The sequence below is a fragment of the Papio anubis genome, chromosome 11 (genome assembly GCF_008728515.1).
Source record: "Papio anubis isolate 15944 chromosome 11, Panubis1.0, whole genome shotgun sequence".
Taxonomy (NCBI): domain Eukaryota; kingdom Metazoa; phylum Chordata; class Mammalia; order Primates; family Cercopithecidae; genus Papio; species Papio anubis.
Window position 1 is genome coordinate 40776014 of NC_044986.1, and position 14440 is coordinate 40790453.

Below are 14440 nucleotides of genomic sequence, written 5' to 3' on the forward strand. Positions count from 1 at the left end.
AAGAGCCGAGGCCAGACATTGAGCAGAAAGGAGTCTGGGGCCGAGAGAATGAGAACGACTTCCACTGAATTGAGTCAGGTCAATAATTCTGAAGTTCTCAGAAATGCCTTTGTCTCCATCACTGTCACCGAACAGTCACTGTCAGTGACCAAGGGGGAGAACAGTGTGTAGAATGTCCCGAAGTCCCTTGGCTAAGTCCAGTGGGAGGCAGCTTGGAGCACGGAGAGCACAGAGAGCTGGGGGCTTAGGACTCAGGAGTGCTCATCTCAGCCCTGGGGTTTCTAATGAGTGAAGCATGACACACCGAGTCTCATTCCTCTGTTCTGGAGGTGAATGCCTGGAAGGTGGGATCATGGCCTGGAGTTCCCACCAGCTGCAATCCCCTAAGTCCCAATGTCCCAGAATAGAACACTAACTAACACCAATTGCCATTTATTTCACTCCCACCTACACGAGACACAAACTCAGCATTACACTTGCATACATTATCCCATTTAAGCCTCCAAAATCTTTGTAGTGCCACTTTTGTCCTTGTTTGACAGATGAGAAAACTGAGGCATAAAAGCTTAAACGAGTCACCCAGTGTTGGACTGGTGGCGAATGGCAGAGCCAGAATTAGAGCCCAAGACACTGACTCAATTTAAGACCCCATTTCTAAACACTGGGCTATACGTACTCTCCTCTAATTAGAAAAATAGTTCAAGGCTAAGAGCCATGTCTGTGCTGTTCCTCACTCTGTCCCCAGCACCTAGCCCAATGCCACAGTAGGCAATTAAGGTTTGTGACTGTCTTAGTCATCTATTGCTGCTTAATTACAAAAAACTCAGTGACTTAAAATGGTACCCATTTGCCAAGTGCATTGGCTCACGCCTATAATTCCAGCACTTTGGGAGGCCGAGGCGGGTGAATCATGAGGTCAGGAGTTCAAGACCAGCCTGGCCAAGATGGTGAGACCCTGCCTCTACTAAAAATACAAAAATTAGCCAGATGTGGCAGCAGGCAAGATCGCGCCATTGCATTCCAGCCTGGGCAACAAAGCAAGATTCAGTTTCAAAAAAACAAAAATTAGCTGGGTGAGGTGGCACGTGCCTATAGTCCCAGCTACTCAGGAGGCTGAGGCATGAGAATCGCTTGAACTGAAGAGGCAGAGGTTGCAGTGAGTCGAGGTCGCGTCACTGCACTCCAGTCTGGCGACAGAGTGAGACTGCATCTCAAAAAAAAAAAAAAAAAAAAATTACCCATTCATTATCTCACAGTTCTGGGAGTCAGAAATCCAAGCACAGCATCACTAGGGTCCCTGTTCAGCATCATATAAGGCTGAAATCAAGGTGTCAGCTGAACTATGTGCCCAGCTAAAGCTTGGGATCCTCTTCCAGGATCATTCCAATTATTGGCAGAATTCACTTACTTGCTGTAGCATGACTAAGGTCTCCATTTTCCAACTAGCTGTCAACCAAGGACTGCTCTCAGCTCCTGAAGGCTACCGCCAAGTCCTTGCCATGTGGTCTTTTGGATTTTCACACTCTCACCCTCAAATCTCTTCCTTCAAGAGGGGTCCACCCTTTCTGAGATACCTTTTGGCTGAAATGTACACTCGTTCGTGCAGCAATGTTTGTTGAAGACCTACAGTGAGCAAGGTACTTTGTTCTAGGTGCTCAGGTACAGCAGTATCAAAAATAAAAATAAAACATCTCTGTCCTCAAGGTCCTTATATTTAGTGAAGAAGACTGATGGGAAACCAGAGAAATAAGTAAATTATACAGCGTAGGAGATGGTGAGAAAGTGGTTTGGAGAATAGCAAAGCAGGGAAGGGCAGCAGCCCAGGGAAGAAAGAGGCAATTATTTATTTATTTATTTATTTATTTATTTATTTATTTATTTATTTAAAGAGTTTCGCTCTTTTCACCTAGGCTGGAGTGCAGTGGTGTGATCTCAGCTCACTGCAACCTCTGCCTCCTGGGTTCAAGCAATTCTCCTGCCTGAACCTCCCAAGTATCTAGAACAACAGGCGCCCGCCACCACGCCCAGCTAATTTTTTGTATTTTTAGTAGAGACGGGGTTTTACCATGTTGACCAGAATGGTCTCAAACTCCTGGGTTCAAGTGATCCTCCCGCCTCAGCCTCCCAAAGTGCTGGGATTACAGGTGTGAGCCACTGTGCCCAGCCCTCTTTCAAGTAATTTTGAAGTACCAGCACCTTCCCAACTCACAGTACCCCTGTCTCTTCCCTAGAAGCCCCGGAAGGCCCACTCCTACCACGCCCACAGGTAGACACCTGACCCCAGCTGGATCGATCACATTCTCTCTCCCAGGAATTTGAATTTGGCCAAAGAGACAGCTTACCAGTCTCAGCAAGAGGATGGAATGAAGGGTAGATCTATCCAGTAACCCCAGCCTAGCCAGGTCATGCCTTATGGTCCTGGAAGTGAGAAAACCATGGACCCTATGAACACGTCTAAGCCCATTCCATGGGCCAGATCTGGAGAATCAAGGACATCCTGATAGTATACATGGACTTGGTCTTCCAAGGCTCTAGGCTTGCTGAGGAGGCAGACATGATACCAGATCATTGGCACTGTCCTGGAGGGGCTATGCCAGTAACACTGGGAGGACTTGCAAGCACTTCCCCCTTGGACCCCAGTTCCTCATCTAGGAAACAATCAAAAGGACTCTTCTGGTTTTATTGCCTATAGCTTCTGAAGACAAAAGACACTTGATTAGAGTTGGGACGTTGGAAGGCAGATTTTAATTTCCCACCTGTTATGGACTGAATGTTTGTGTCCTCTCACAAAATTCATATGTTGAAACCCTAATCCCCGATGTGAGTATTTGGAGATAGGGCCAATGAGGAGGGGATAAAGGTTAAATGAGGTTAAAAGAATGGGACCCTAACTGGACAGGGCTGGTGTCCTTGTAAGAATGGGAAGAGACACCAGAGCTCTCTCTACACAATCAGAAGGTAGCCATCTGCACATCTGTAAGGGAGCCCTCACCAGGAACTACATTGGCCAGCACCATGATCTTGGACTTCCAGCCTCCAGAACTATGAGAAAATAAAACTCTCTTGTATCAGCCACCCATTCTGTAGTACTATGTTATGGCAGTCCAAGCTGACTAAGGCCCACCTCGTCTTCAAAACTGGGCAAACAGCCAGGTGCAGTGGCTCACGCCTATAATCCCAACACTTTAGGAGGCCGAGGCAGGCAGATCACTAGAGGTTAGGAGTTTGAGACCAGCCTGGCCAACATGGTGAAACCCTGTCTCTACTAAAAGTACAAAACTTAGCTGGGCATGGTGGCGGACACCTGTAATCTCAGCTACTTGGGAGGCTGAGGCAGGAAAATCTCTTGAACCCGGGAGGCAGAGGTTGCAGTGAGCCGAGATCATACCACTGCTCTCCAGTCTGGGCAACAAAGCAAGACTCCATCTCAAAAAAAAAAAAAAAAATTGAGCAGATGGGGCTCTTATACGGTGATATCTGCCCAGCGACACCTCCTGAAAGCACACAGACTGCTTCCAAAGACAGCGTCCACCAAGTTCTCAAGGGGTGTGAACAGGAAAGTTCCTCTGGAAGCCTGAAATCTGCCCTGTCCCCAGCCTGTGGCCACCCCACTACCAGGATCCAGGAGCTGATAAAACTCATGGTAGGTGCACTGGGTGGAACTCCAGGCTCCTCTAGTAAATTCCTAAATCCCTGCTGCTTTACCAGTGGGCAGAAGAAGCCACACTCATGAATGGGCAGCCTTGAACGCATGAGGCACAGAATGGGGCTGTTGGGCCTAGAGCGCAGCCCCACCTGAGCTGTTCCTCCAGCTTTCCTGCCGCAGTGTGTGTCAGTGCCAGACGGGACCCTGTGGGATGCTGGGAACTGGGTGACCCCAGGCCCCTCCCCAAACCAGGCTGCAATCATGCCCCACTTCCACAGGGGCTCCCCTCTTTTCTCTTCCTTCACCTGAGTTGACCCATTCCTTGCCTCCCTAAAGCTCATAAAATGCCATTTCATTACATGGTGTTTTCATTCTTGCAAGAAGACCACCATATTCATTAAGATGGAAGACAGAGAGAATAAGTAGATCTTAGTTTTCCCTGCCTCTATTAATCATGAAAGCATGGCTCCTCAAAATCCAGTCTTGCCTTTTGTTCAATGTCCCAGCCTCCCTTTCCCTTTAGAGTGCTCTTTTTCTTTTTTCTTTGTTTGTTTCTTTTTTTTTTTCTTTTTTTTTTTTTTTTTTGAGACGGAGTCTCGCTCTGTTGCCCAGGCTGGAGTGCAGTGGTGCAATCTCGGCTCACTGCAAGCTCCGCCTCCCAGGTTCAAGTGATTCTCCTGCCTCAGCCTCCTGAGTAGTTGGGATCACAGGTGTACACCACCACTCCTGGCTAATTTTTGTATTTTTAGTAGAAATGGGGTTTCACCATGTTGGTCAGGCTGGTCTCGAACTCCTGACTTCATGATTTGCCCGACTCGACCTCCCAAAGTGCTGGGATTACAGCATGAGCCACAGCGCCCAGCCTAGAGTTCTCTCTTTCATAGGCCCACATCAAGCTCAGTGCCCTTTGGAGTTACCTCCTGAAGAATCTTTGAAAAAACAAAACAACAAAAGTCTCTCTCCTCCCTTGGCTTCTGTGATCGCAGCTCCCCAGCCTCTCTCTTTCCTCTCTGGCCCATCCACCTCTGGCCCATTCCCCTTCTCCCTGCTGACGTCATCCACTCCCTCCAAGCCTACTCCACAGGCGGAGCTCTCCGCAGACGCAGACCTGCCTGTGACACTTCCACCCAGTGCCCTGTGGTTTTCCACTCCACAGGCCCAGACAGGACTCAGCATCCCTTCCCCAAACCAGCATCTGCTCCTGGTCTGCATCTCTCCTGGGGACCTTGCCTGTACCCAGTCACCACAGCTTTCAAACCTGGGCTCCTGCTTCTCGATCTAGAGTTACTGCGAACCGAGGTAACATACATAAATATAAATCAACTAGCACAGCGCTCAGCCTTTGCCACACAAATGCTCATTCATCTCTCCTTTCCCCATTTCTGCAGCCCTGTTCTCCATCATGTGTTTCATCCTCTAGAGACCAATCTGATTTCTGGAGTCACCATTTGCCAAATACACCCTGCAATTTTCTGTTTCTAATAATCCAGCTGCAGAGGTAATAAGTATCTTTTTTTTTGTTTTTTAATCTTAAAACAAGTTGATATTGTATAAAATTATCTGGTTGTTTTGATTTATCTAAAATATTTAGACTAAGAGGATACCTGAATTTTAAAAATAATTATAATTTTTTTAAAAGCTTGTCTCAGGAAGTTTTTATAAAACAAAGTAGAAAGAACTCATTCCGGCCAGGCATTAGCCTGCCTTCTCACTCTGCTTTTGGAACGATTTGCAATTCAAATTGAGGATAAACTATTTTCACTTAGAAAAACACATTCCCTCTAGCAAAGAAACTCTTTTGAATAAATCTCTGCAAAACAGCCATATCTTTATGTTTCATATGTGCAACATTTAACAAGAAAATTCTATTAATCTTTTTCTTCTCTTGCTCTTTCCCATCATCATAATGATTTTCCATAATGAAGGAAATTTAGAACTGCCCAGTCCACAATCACACACATACCTCCTTTGTCTTTTCAGATTTCTTCCCAACAAAACCCCACAGACAATGGAGATCAGCTTTAGTTTAAATTATTTTAGCTGATATCAGCTTCGGGCCAGATCCTTGGTATCAAAATGGAACGGAAAATTGAAATAAAACCCAGAACTATAGTTGAATTATCTTAATAATTGTCTAAATTTCTGTATCCCCTAAGAGAACTGCTTTCAGATCAATGCAGAAGAAAAAAAGCATATTGGTGTGTTGATAAATAAAAGGAGCAAATGGCCCTGGAGAGTCTGTTGTGTGGGCTCTGGAAATAGATTTTCTGATTTGAACCTCGACTGTGTCCCCTACTAGCTGAGGGATGCTGGGTGAGTTGCTGATATCTCTGAGTTTTAGTTTTCTCATTTGGGGTTGTTGCGAAGATTAAATGAATTAATTCATGCAAAGTGGTAAGGACAGTTCCTGGTACATACTAAGTGCTCAGTGAAAATAGGAATCCTAGGCCAGCACAGTGATTCACACCTGTGATTCCAGTACTTTGGGAGGCCGACGTGGGTGGATCACTTGAGGTTAGGAGTTTGAGACCAGCCTGGTCAACATGGTGAAACCCTGTCTCTACTACAAATACAAAAATTAACCAGGCATGGTGGTATGTGCCTGTAGTCCCAACTAGTAGGGAGGCTGAGGTGGGAGAATTGCTTGAACCTGGGAGGTGGAAGTTGTAGTGAGCCGAGATCTCACCACTGCACTCCAGCCTGGGCGACAGAGTGAGACTCCGTCGGGAAGGGGTGGGGAGGGCAGAGGAATCATTATCTGTGCCAGTTTCAAATTCTATAAACCTAGCACATACAGTGCAGTGTAATCATTAGAACCTTTTACTCAGATGGCCTTGGTTCAAACCCTGGCTCTACCACTTACTAGCTGCGTGACTCTGGGCAAGTTATCCAACAGTGGCTCCATTAACACAAGGGATGTTAAACATTGTGTCTGCATCACGGATATTGTCACGTGTATGAAACGGTGTGAAATACTTGGCACTTATAATAAATGCTCAATGAATTTTGGCTGTTAGTTGTCCTTGCATGCTACAAAAATCAGGCTGATTAACTCAGAAGTGCTTCCCCAAATGCCTGGGGGTTTTCAAAAGGGTAGAGCTATAAGATTTTTCTACCTTAGTTGTTGATTAGGGGCCAAATAGCATTACAATACACCTCCTATTTGGGGCAGCGGTTGGGGCTACAAGCCGTCATAGGTGGGCAACAGGGGCCCCTTAGACAAAAGAAGTCAGACATTCCCTCTCCTTCCACTGGCAGCCCAGTCATGGGCACCTGGCCTGCGCTCAGCCAATCAAAAGTTGCAAAAGTTGTCTTTTTGCAACTGACAAGAGACGATGCTTCTGAAAGTAGGGAGAAGGAAGGTTGGAGGTGATGGGTGGAGACAGGAAAGGTGGGTTGAAAGGGAAGACTGACAGCTGATCTCTAGAGTCTTGTCCACTCCCACCACTACACCTCCACTTTTTCTCTCTCCTAAAATTCTGAATTACAAAATCAATACATTCTTTACAACCAGAAGAAACATCCATGAATGTATTCAGAAAATGTGAATGATCACCTTGCAGAGTATCCTCCTCAATTCTCCCCCAACTAGCCACGTCCCTCTGCAACTTATGCTCCCCGTGTGATGGCATGTCATAGCCATCCCTCAAGGTCAACGGATGTCTACTGTATGTACTCCACTATGGCACCATCATTTTCCATAACATAAATACACCACTCTTTTTCAAGCCCTCCTCTTTGGATGGGCACCTTTTTTGATATCCATTACCATTTTAAATGCACACCCTCAGTGACCCAGCAACCTCGCTTTCAGGAACCAAACCCCAGAAATACAGCACTAGTGTATACATAAGGCTGCGCATGCAGGATACTTCGTACACGTTGCCTGGAATGTCAGGAACTGGAAATAACCTAAATGCCCAGCCATCTCCCCTTATCTGTGTTGTTCATGGCATTTTGTTTCAGGAGGGGGAAAATTTCAACCATTAAAAGTATTTTGTGAAAACCACAGCTCAAACCCAGGTGAGAGCTGGGACTTTTAGTTTCCTTCCAGCAATTACATTTTAGCTGTCTTTCCTCTGGGGGGTTATGGGGAGGCAGGAACCAAAAATACAACGTGTATGTCAAGGTCTGATTACCACAGCACAAGTGGATCATTGTTAAGTCCATTTTACCCACAGAGACAGCAAATTGGAATCCTCAGAGAGCCCAAGTTGAGGTTTTGTTTCCATCCGGAGAGTCTCAAACCTTAGTGTACATACAGTTCCCCTGGGGCTCTTGTTACACTGCAGATTGATTCATTAGGTCTGGGGTGGGGCCTGAGATGTTGCAGCTCCAATAAGCAAACAGGTGATACAGATGCTGCTGACCCATGGACCACACTTCGAGTTGTAAGGATCAGATCAATTCACATCTACTGTCTGAACTGAATCCCAGGACTATCCAAGTTTTGGCACTGAAAGTCCCCAGTCCCAAGAAACCCTTGAGTCCCAGGCAAACCAGGACAGTTGGTCACCCTAGGGGTTGTATTAGCTCAAGTTCAGATGACTCAGAGGCCTGAAAACATAAATGAATGAAATTGGCTAGTTGAAAACTTTGGCAAACAGAACTTAAACACCTGCTCACTCAGGCTCTACCCGAGAGTCTCCAACTTGCAACTTTGTCCTGGATGACCCTGTAGACTGCATCCAGCTAAGACATTCTGTAACATGTTTTTTTTCTGATGGTAACTCTAAGTATCTATGGATGACAGGTCACAATGACAATAGTAGGAATCAAGGACTACTCAGAAACAAGATGAAAGTGACTTAAAGAGAAGTCAGGGAAAGAGTCTATAGAACCAGTGAAAAACTCATTATGGGCCAGGCACGGTGGCTCATGCCTGTAATCCCAGCACTTTGGGAGCCCAGGATGGGCGGATCACTTGAAGTCAGGAGTTCAAGACCAGCCTGGCTAACATGGCAAAACCCCATCTCTACTAAAAAATACAAAAATTAGCTAGGCATGGTGGCACATACTTCTAATCCCTGCTAATCGGGAGGCTAAGGCAGGGAGAATTACTTGAACCTGGGAGGCAGAGGTTGCAGTGAGCCAATATCGCGCCACTGCACTGCAGCCTGGACGACAGAGGGAGACTCCATCTCAAAAAAAAAAAGAAAAAAAAGAAAAACTCACTATAGGCCAGGCACAGTGGCTCACGTTTATAATCCCAACACTTTGTGAGGCAAAGGCAGGAGGACTGCTTGAGCCCCGGAGTTTAAGACCAGCCTGGGCAACATAGTGACATTCTGTCTCTACCTCTTTTTTTTTTTTTTTTTTTTAATTAGTCAGGCCTGGTGGCACATACCTGTGGCCCTGAGCTGCTCAGGAGGCCAAGGTGAGAGGTTTGGTGGGGACCAGGAGATCGAGGCTGCAGTGAGCCTTGATCACACCACTGTACTCCAGCCTAAGCGACAGAGCAAGACCCTGTCTCAAAACAAAAACAAAACAAACAAACAAAACAAAACTCACTATGACAGCCAGCCTCCAAGATAACTCCCAGTGATTCTCGCCCCCTGGCATTCATGCCCTGTGTGCTTCTCTCCTACACTGGATACAGCTAACCTGTGTAATCAATGGAATATTGTAGACATTAAGAAGTATGACTTCCAAGGCTAAGTCATAAAAAGCATTGAGGCCTTGATCTTGCTGTTTTGTTTGTTCTTTGATCACTTGCTCTGGGGAAAGCCAAGTGCCATGCCATGGGGATACCCCAGCAGCCCTGTGGAGAGAATCACATAGCAAGGTACTGAGACCTCCTGCTAACAGCCATATGAAGGAGCCATCTTGGAAACAGACCCTCCAGCCTCAGTCAAGACTTCAGATGACTGCAACCTGGCCCACATCTTAACTGCAACTTTATGCCAGGCTCTGAAACAGACCCACTCAGCTAAGCCACTTTTGATCAAGCACTCTAAAAACTCTCCAAAGATCAAAGACCCAAGAAGTTGCAAACTGGCCACCAGCAGGGCCACAAACAAGTTTTATTTTGCCTGCACAGTTTTTAAAAAGGTAATTAGCCACCAACATCTAAAAAAACAGGATATTCCCTTTATATATTCCTTAGGTAAACCTGGATTTCTAGCACTTCCTGAAACACTGAAAGAGTTTCAAACCGAGGTCTTCATTCCCACAGGTCAAGAGTAGGTCAGCACTGAGCAGCAACTGCCCACTTTAGAGGGAAGCTCACATCAGCAGCACGCCCACCATATCCTACTGTCTCTCCACCTGGCTCACATTACTTGTTAACATTATCTGCCAGCCCTCCTAAGTCTGTGGTCCTTGACCCACAGATGAGAAGCCTTTACACCAATGGTACTCAAAGCACGGTCCCCGGACCAACAGCATCAGCATCACCTGGGAACTTGCTAGAAGTGCAAATTCTTGGATCAACCCAGAAACTCTGGAATGGGCAATCATCCTTGTTTAAGCCAGCCCTCCGGATGATTCTGATGCCCTGTAAAGTCTGAGAACCCCTGTTTCTCACAAGGAAGTGCTCTTGCCTTTTTTTTTTTTTTTTGAGATGGAGTTTTGCTCTTAATGCCCAGGTTGGAGCGCAGTGGCGCAATCTCAGCTCACTGCAACCTCCGCCTTCCAGTTTCAAGCGAGTCTCCTGCCTCAGCCTCCCAAGTCGCTGGGATTGCAGGTGCTCATCACCACGCCTAGCTAATTTTTTTGTATTTTTAGTAGAGACGGGGTTTCACCATGTTGGTCAGGCTGGTCTCCAACTGCTGACCTTGTGATCCACCCACCTCAGCCTCCCAAAGTGCTGGGATTATAGGCGTGAGCTACCATGCCCGGTGTGCTCTTGCCTTTAAAACCCATTATCTACTGTTTAGTAGAAGGGACTCAAACGATCTGAAAGTCCATCTCTACCAATGTGAAGGCTTCAGCACCCACCCCCACCATAAATGCCAGTAATCTGTACCTTCTGCCAGGTTTTGTGTCAAATTCTCTGAGGCCACAAAATTCCAAGTTCTCACAACACCTCCCAGAGTCCACACACTCTCAGCAGTATCATGACAAATAAGAACTATTTGGTCTCAAATAGCCTGCTCACCTGCATTTTTTTCTCTGACACGTATATAAGTAAACAATACAGTTGATTTTTTTTTTTTTTAAGCTGAGAGCAGGGTCGAGTACCTACAGTGTGCTGGGCACATTCTCTCTTGTAACCTAAAATTTCTTTCAACCTCAAGTTTCTCAACTGTAAACTAAGGGGCCAGATTATCTGTCCTCCTTTATGGCTCTAAAAGTCTGTGACTACCTGACATTAAATGAACTTTCAGTTTCGGAATACTGAATGCCCCCATCTATCATTAAGTCATTGTTATGTTGGACAATATGGCTGTACTTAATGAACCAGTCAATGAATTGATTTGGCTGTACTTAACAAATTTGTTTTGTCACATATCTATTATAAGCAAAGCACCTGGTCCTCTTTTCACAATACATTTAAGTGAACCCATTAGTGACTTCAGATGAAAATCTTGAAGCAGGGCAGCGCGGTGGCTCATGCCTATAATCCCAGCACTTTGGGAGGCCGAGGCCGGCGGATCACGAGGTCAAGAGATTGAGACCATCCTTACCAACATGGTGAAATCCCGTCTCTACTAAAACTACAAAAATTAGCTGGGCGTGGTGGAGCATGCCTGTAATCCCAGCTACTGGGGAGGTTGAGGCAAGAGAATTGCTTGAACCTGGGAGGCGGAGGTTGCAATGAGCTGAGATCGTGTCACTGTACTCTAGCCTGGCAACAGAGTGAGACTCCGTCTCAAAACAAAAAACAAAACGAAAATCTTGAAGCATCTACCATCCTAAAGGCGTGAACAGGTTTCTAACTCCTCAACGTACTAAGGGAGGGCTCCGCAGCAGTGAGAAATCTTACAGTGTGGGGCAGCTTCTGTGCTGAGGGTGCGTGGTTATGAATATTGCAAAATGATATGTCTCACCCAGAAAACCCACCATGTAGTCCCGGGCTGAGTCTTCATCCCTGTCCCAGGGTTCTAACTCGAGTTGACTCTACTTCAAAGGAAGGAAAGCTTGTTTGGCCAAATACCCGTGGAGCATCGGTTTCAGGAATGTGACATGCTGTTAAACCACAGCCGTGTATGCTTGCAGCCGCTGAGATTTTTCAAGGATGAAAGTTTCACTTTTCAAAGAAAAACATGGCACCATGTAAGTTGGAGAAACATAAGGTAAATGGTGTCAATTGGCCCCAAAAAGCTTTTTCTTCCCGAGAACACCTACTACGTGTACATTCCAGGGGAGGTTGTAGAGGTATGTGAAAATGGATTAAATGTATAAGATTAGAACAATGAGACACAGTTCCTGCCTTCCAGCATATTTCAGGAGGTGGAGATACCCTCCTAGGCTCATGCTGTGTCCCTCAGAACGGGTCTGAGCCTGTGTTGACTACAGCAGCCGTTTGACTGTCTGAAGGAGCCACTGCAACCTCCCTATACTTCCCTCGTTCCTCCCTAGATGCTTTTGTGCGGTGGCTCCCCAACATGGTTGCGGTCATCCGGACACTGACTAGTTTACCCGCGTTCTTTGTAAACTGCGCTCCCTGCTCCCTCATTTTCCAGGTGGAGTGAAAGCAGCATAAGTCACACGTGGGCAGTGTGGGGGCAATGCTGGAAACCTGGGCCACTAACCCCACAGACCACCAAGGGTTGGCGGCTGCTTCAGGATCTGTAAGACGCGCAGGTCAGCCCAGCCTGGGGTGACCCCTTCCAGAGGGGCCAGGCAGCCTTGACCAGGCCTGGTGCTAAGTACTTCCTAAGCCCTGGGTGGCCTGTAGCTTCTCACAGTTCGAGGTGAAAGCGGGCCCTGGGCCAGAGTCTTGGACACTGGAATTCGTGGACACTGGTGGGGAAAACCACTGGCCTCTGAGCCTGGCATAGAAGGGAGAAGCCCGCCCCCTTGTGGATCTCTGGAGAGTAACACGGTGCAAAAAGCACTGAAACCCTAACAGGGGACAGGGAGTCTCCGGGAGCAGCCACCTCCTCTCAGTGCTCCCATTTCACCAACCGCCTCTGGGGACCTGCAAGAGAACTGATCTGTGCTGTCACGGGAGTGGTAGCAGGGGACATAAAACGAAGTTAGGAAGTTGAGACCCCTGGATTATGTGTCTGGCAACAATGAGTTAGAAAGAAATCGGGCAAGTGTTATTAGCTGTTTAAAAAAAGAAAGCAGAAAAAAAATGGCATCTGGAAGTCTTTCCTGGTTCTGCCACTCCCTGTGTGGCCCCAGGAAAACTACAGTCTCTCTCTGGGCCTCCAAGGACCTTGCTAGGTTAAAGGCTCCAATCCCTCTGAATGCTGAAACCTCAGGCTTTCACATCTCAGTCCTGACAGTGGTCTGTGGTTGGTGGCACCACATTCCTGATTGAAGAGAACATGGCAGGCAGCAAGGGCAAAGGGCATTGTGCAAGGGGAAGCAGAGGGCATCAGCTTGGCCATCCACCCGCAGCCCTGGACAGCACAGCACCCCTATCACTACACCATGCTGCTAGGAGCCCAAAGGGTCATTTTCCAGAGTGAGTCCAAGAGGGGTCATGTCCCCTCCTTCCACAGTTTTGGCCAAATCTACATCATTTCTCCATCACGTGGACACCAGCCCAGAGGTGCCTGTGCCATAAAACATGCTTGACCCAGAGAGATGTAACCTAGGCCCATTGTCCAAGACAGCAGCCTTGCTCACACGCTTCCAGACTGCTTTTACTCTGCACGAAGCACATGATCAAAGATTGTGTTTTTAACATATTTTCAAGATGAATTCTTTGCTACTCTGTAACTGATCAGGATAATTGGGCTAAATCTAGCCCTGGGAAATGCAAACCAGAAGCACTTTCCTCGAAGCGCCCCAGATTAAAAAATGAATGATATGTTAAGATGGCTCAGATTTCCAACTGCACCACACTCACAGAGAAACAGAGCCACCGAGTCAGTGAAGATAGTGTTTTAAAGGCCAGCTGTCCTCCAAAAGAATGAAAAGTATTAAAACTCTTTTAGGTGGGGCACGGTGGCTCATGTCTGTAATCCCAGCACTTTGGGAGGCCGAGGTGGATGAATCACTTGAGGTCAGGAGTTCGAGACCAGCCTGGCCAATGTGGTGAAACCAAATCTCTACCCAAAATACAAAAATTAGCCGGGCATGGTGGCATGCACCTATAGTCCCAGCTACTCAGGTGGCTGAGGCACAAGAATCACTTGAACCCGTTAGGTGGAGGTTGCAGTGAGCTGAGATTGTACCACTGCACTCCAGCCTGGGCTACAGGGCAAGATTGTTTAACAAAAACAAAACAAAACAAAACCTGTAAAATGGCTTTGTGCCGGGCGCAGTGGCTCACAACTGTAATCCCAGCACTCTGGGAGGCCAAGGTGGGCGGATCACCTGAGGTCAGTGGTTCAAGACCACCCTGGTCAACATGGTGGAACCCCCCGTCTCTACCAAAATTACAAAAATTAGCTGGGCATGGTGGTGTGCACCTATAATCCCAGTTACTCAGGAGGCTGAGGCAGGTGAATCACTTGAACCCAGGAGGCGGAGGTTGCAGTGAGCCAAGATCATGCCACTACACTCCAGCCTGGGTGCAGAGTGAAACTCTGTCTCAAAAAATAAATTAATTAAATTGAATTTAAAAATGCCTTTTTATAAATTATCTGAAATAATTATGCCCTCAGTCTAGCACGCTCCTAGCTGGAAATGTATGGACAAATGTTAGGGGTAGAAGAGTCATCTATGCACGCT

General features: G+C 46.8%; 1 long non-coding RNA gene across 1 annotated transcript; it reads left to right on the forward strand.

Moving 5' to 3' along the window:
- Positions 1 to 4421: 4421 nt before the first annotated feature.
- On the forward strand, positions 4422 to 6195 carry LOC103887654. Its single transcript, XR_651847.3, has 3 exons — positions 4422 to 4945; positions 5035 to 5144; positions 5627 to 6195. It is a non-coding gene; the product is annotated as an uncharacterized LOC103887654 (long non-coding RNA).
- Positions 6196 to 14440: the final 8245 nt, after the last annotated feature.